A 5,554-nucleotide genomic window follows, 5' to 3' on the forward strand; every position below is an offset into this window, starting at 1 on the left:
TTATGTGCGTCTGGTCTTTGAAAGGAGAAGCTGGGGGGAGGGCAGTCTTAGACCAAAGGCAATAATGATAATAATGGAAATAACATAATACAGTCAAGCACACACTTTCCACACAGGGTCAAAGCCAAGATGAGACTGATTGAACTGGTAGAGATACAAGACCCGCTTTTAACTTCCATTTAGGATGTAGACAGTGAAAGAAAGAATAGCCAAAGGTGCCAGCTCCCCCTGGTCCTTGTCACCAAAGAGGGTGACACCAAAGGGGCCGGGTGGCTGGAGCACAGTTGTGGGGCACCCGGTGTTGAAGAGCAATCTCGCTGCGCTGTCAGAGCCGAGATTCCAGGGGAAGTCAGGAGGTAAATGAGCGGTGACCTGGTAATGGAGAGTCGGATCTGGGTGCTAACACTTTCTCCATGATAATCTTTCTTTATGAGCTGGAAAAAAATTCGTGCAGATGGGCATCCATTACAGAGTTGGGAATCAATTTAAAGGGTTCTGACCAGTGTTGAAAGATACGAATAGAACAGTAGAAAATACCATGTATCAGTAGTTTTTTGCCAGACTATGTTGATGTAATAGCTTTGCATCACGGTAAGAAAAGTTTGGAAGCCACTGGTAGATGGCAGCCAGCATCATACACTGATTTTCAGACACTGCCACCTAATACAATCGCTATCAACTCTGAGATGCCAGATCCCACTCTGCCCAAAGCAAACGTTTCCTGTGTCCCGGAGGCTCCTGGTCTTGCCCTGAATGTTCAACCATGTTCAAGTTCCGCTTGGAGTTCCCTATGACCATCTTGGGCTTCCCAGGTGGCTCAGTTCAGTTCAGTCCCTGTCTTGTCTGACTCTTTGCAACCCCATGGACTGCAGCACACCAGGCTTCCCTGTCCATCACCAACACCCGGAGCTTGCTCAAACTCATGTCCATAGAGTTGGAGATGCCATCCAACCATCTCATCCTCTATCATTCCCTTCTCTTCCTGCCTTCAATCTTTCCCATCATCAGGGTCTTTTCTTTTCCAAGGAGTCAGTTCTTCACATCAGGTGGCCAAAGTACTGGAGTTTTAGCTTCAGCTAAGACTTCAGAGTCTTAGCAGGACTCTACCGCCAGGGGGCGCCCGTGCCCCGACGTGAATGAGTGATCCTCTATCCTCTACTCAGCCCAAGCGCTTGATCTTGGGGTTCCAGCTCGCCCTGAGGGTCGGGTTTACTGGGACTGAAGCCCTGACCACGAATAGAATTCCCCGAACAGAGCATGGCAGGAGGGCGCAGGTGGTCACGAAGGAATGTGGCCATCCTAAGATACCCACTTATCCCTTCATTCCACAATGTTCATTAAATGCCTCCGTGCATCTCCCAGAGCGCATATTTGGTGGGTGAGGACGGACAGTACCTCAAATTCACCACCCCGCCGGTTCAGGGAGGCCTCCTCGCCTAGACTTGTATGAGACAACCCGGGTGGAGTCCTGCCGGCTGTGTGACCTTGGGCAGCTTGCATAGCCTCTCTGTGCCTCAATTTCCTCTGCTCTAAAATGGGTCTAATAACACCTGCTTCATAGGGTCATCATGAATATTAAATGAGTTAATATTTGTAAATTATTTTGAAGGGTCTGGTATGTTTATTAAATCAATTGCTAAAATTTCCCATTTTACAGAAAAGAAAACTGAGGATCAGAGTAGGGATCACCAAAGCCATATTTTTTTTCTCCTAAGGAGAACTCTTGAGTTGAGCCCAGTGATCCCCAATTCCCAGCCCAGAGGCTTTTCCTTGGCATAGAACTTGGGGTAGAAATAAACCCCATTTCCTTGGTACAGTGGTGGGGCGGAGGAGGGGGCGGTGTGGGTGCTGAAGCCAGTGAAATACTCTAGCAGAGCCTAGGCCCCAACAACACAACAGTCAGTGTTGGAATCACGACTGAAACTAGCTTGGGGCCCTATCTCTGGGTCAGCAGAATAGCCAGACAAGTAAATAAATCATTTTCTTACTGTCAACGACATCCACACTGAAGTATAGATGTACAAGGAAAGGAAAGTGAGCTGGTCAGTAAGATTCATGGAGCTGCCTCTTCAGTTCTGAATTGTGATGAACTATGAAGTAAGGTTGGGCGTGGCATTAGCCCTCTCAGGAGAAGGGGATCTAACAGGGCCAGAAGGTGCAGGCCAATTACACGACCAGGTCCCAGGATACCTGTATCATACCTGCTGCTCTGTGGTCTTGCCCTAAATGTTCAACCATGTTCAAGTTCCGCTTGGAGTTCCCTATGACCATCTTGGGCTTCCCAGGTGGCTCAGTTCAGTTCAGTCGCTGTCTTGTCTGACTCTTTGCAACCCCATGGACTGCAGCACACCAGGCTTCCCTGTCCATCACCAACACCCGGAGCTTGCTCAAACTCATGTCCATAGAGTCAGAGATGCCATCCAACCATCTCATCCTCTATCATCCCTTCTCTTCCTGCCTTCAATCTTTCCCATCATCAGGGTCTTTTCCAGTGAGTCAGTTCTTCACATCAGGTGGCCAAAGTACTGGAGTTTCAGCTTCAGCATTAGTCCTTCCAATGAATATTCAGGACTGATGTCCTTTAGGATGGACTGGCTGGATCTCCTTGCAGTCCAAGGGACTCTCAAGATTCTTCTCCAACACCACAGTTCAAAAGCACCAATTCTTCAGTGCTCAGCTTTCTTTATAGTCCAACTCTCACATCCATACATGACTCATACATGACCCAGGTGGCTCAGTGGTAAAGAAATCCACCTGCCAGTGCAGGAAAAAAAAGTTATGGCTTCCAAAGAAGAAAGCAGGGAGAGGGATAAATGAGGCGTTTGGAATTAACAGATATGAGCTACTATATATAAAACAGGCAAACAACGAGGACCTACCGTATACAGCACAGTGAACTCTGCTCAATATTTTGTAATAACCTGTAATGGGAAAGAATCTGAAAAAGAACATATATATGTATATATGTAACTGAATCACTTTGCTGTACACTTGAGACTGCTGCTGCTGCTGCTAAGTCGCTTTAGTCGTGTCTGACTCTGTGCGACCCCACAGACGGCAGCCCACCAGGCTCCCCCGTCCCTGGGATTCTCCAGGCAAGAACACGAGTGGGTTGCCATTGCCTTCACACCTGAGACTAACGCACTGTAAATCAACTGTACCCCATTTTTTAAAAATCCATAACGTACAATTTACGGTTTTAACCATCTTAAAGTGTGTAATTCAGTGGCATTTGGCACATTCATAATGTGGCACAACCATCACTGCTATCTCACTCCAGAACTTTTTCATCCCTTCCCCCACCCCCAAACAGGAACCCTAAACCAGTTAAACAGTCAGTCACCCCCCAAACTGCCCTCCGCTCAGCTCCTGGACACCACTAATCTGCTTTCTGCCCCTGTGACTTTGCCCAGTTTGAGCACTTCGTGTAAAGGGAATCATGCAATATTTATGTGCAAGAACAGAGCCCTCCAAGGTATCCAGGTCCTTATCTTTGGAAACCTGTGGATGGTAATTTCTGTGGTAGAAAGGACCCTGCTGATGTGGTTAAGCTAAGCATTTTGAGATGGGGCAATTATCAGGGGTTCCCTGAGTTAGCCCTAAATGTAACCACAAGGATTTTCCTAAGAGGGAGGCAGAGGGAGATTTGAGCACAGAAGAGAAAGACGCGTGATGGAAAAGCAGATAAAAGCGGAGTCAGGCAGAGAAAGCGACGCCGTTGGCTTTGCAGATGGCAGAAGGGGCCCGGAGGCAGGAGGATGGGTTCTCCCCTGGAGCCTCTCAGGGGAGCAGGGCTTCAGTTTCAACTTAAAACAACACAAATACATCGTCATATGGTTCTAGAGTCCAGAAGTCTAAAGGGAGTCTCAGGGGGATAAAATCAAAATGTTGGCAGCAGTTGTTTCTTCCAGAGGATCTTAAGGTGAATCTCCTCCTTGCTTTTTGCAGGTTTGGGTGGTGGCGTCACGTGTTTAGTCGCTCAGTCGTGTCCGACTCTTTTGCAACCCCCTGGACAGCAGCCCCCAGGCCCCTCTGTCCATGGTATTTCCCAGGGAGCCACCAGGGAAGCCCTGAAGGTATCACTACAATCTCTTGTGTTGCCGTCTACTCCTTTCCCCCTGCTGTGGTCTGAGTTCCCTCTCTCTGCCTCTCTCTCATAAACCTGTGATCACAGTGAGGTCCACCTGGGGAATCTCTCCATCCCCAAATCCTGAACGTGATCACAGCTGCAAAGGCCTTTTGTCCTGCAAGGTAACATAGTCACAGGTTCCAGGGATTAAGACCAGGATGTCTCTGGGGGCTGCTATCAGCTGGTCACAGACACTGTGTTTTAGAATCCTCCACCTGGGATGGGACTTAAGAAGTGGCCAACTTGGACAGCATTTATACTTTTCAGGCAAAGAAACAATAAATCTGTGAGGAGTTGACAGGATAAAGAGGCTTTGGGGGCCCAATTAGTGAGAATCTAAAGAGAATTTAGTCTTGTGACAGGAAATCAAGGCAGTAACCCAAGGTTTCCCGAGGTTTGTTTGGGCTTCCCTGGTGGCTCAGATAGTCAAGAATCAGCCTGCAATGCGGGAGACCTGGGTTTGATCCCTGAATTGGGAAGATCCCCTGGAGGAGGGCATGGCAACAAACTCCAGTATTCTTGCCTGGAGAATCCCGATGGACAGAGGAGCCTGGAGAGTACAGTCCATGGAGTCACAAAGAGTCAGACACGTCTATGACTAAGCACAGGAAGGTTTGTTTACTCAGGCTTCTTGGCTTGATTCCCTATGTCTGCTGATAAGGGTGTCCTCCTTCAGGTATGGGGAGGATACCTTTCACAGGAGAGATTTATTTTCTGCTTTCAGGGAGAAAGAAAGGGGGGTCAGAGTGTCTTATGTTGGCCATTTTCTTCTTCTTTTTTTAAAAAACATTTATTTTTGGCTGCATCAGGTCTCAGTTGCACGGGCTTCTCTATAGTTGAGGCTTGTGGGTTTAGTTGCCCCGCAGCATGTGGGATCTTAGTTCCCCATCCAGGGATCCAACCCACATCCCCTGCACTGGAAGGTGGATTCTTAACCCCTGGACCACCAGGGAAGTCCTGAAGCATATTTTGAGATGGTCTGTCCTGGGCCCCAAACACACTTGCAGACACGTGCAAGAGTTTACATACACACACATCTGGGATACACTCTCCACCCTACTATTTCTCCCGAGAGGGGTGGAACCCTATATTCAGGCAGCCGAACGTAGTTTTCAGGCCAAGAAGACCCAGAGGCAATGACATCTCTCGCAGCAGAGGAGGAATAGAGTTCCTGACTTGGAGTGACACCTGGGTCCTGAGCACCCACTAAGTGCCCATGTCCTGTGGCCCTGGGTCTCCCTGGAATCCTGCCAGCGGCTGACCTCCCCGCTCCCAGTCTTTCTGGCCATCTATTGGACAAGCAATGAACAATCTAATTGATTTGAAAGAAGGGAAGTGTTCTGGGCCCATTCTGCAACTCAGCAGAAATTGGAAAACTGACTCAAAACAAGACAAAGCAGAGACAGAGGTCCTGGTGCTCCTTCT

Source organism: Bos javanicus, chromosome 18, assembly GCF_032452875.1.
Source record: "Bos javanicus breed banteng chromosome 18, ARS-OSU_banteng_1.0, whole genome shotgun sequence".
Classification (NCBI taxonomy): Eukaryota; Metazoa; Chordata; class Mammalia; order Artiodactyla; family Bovidae; genus Bos; species Bos javanicus.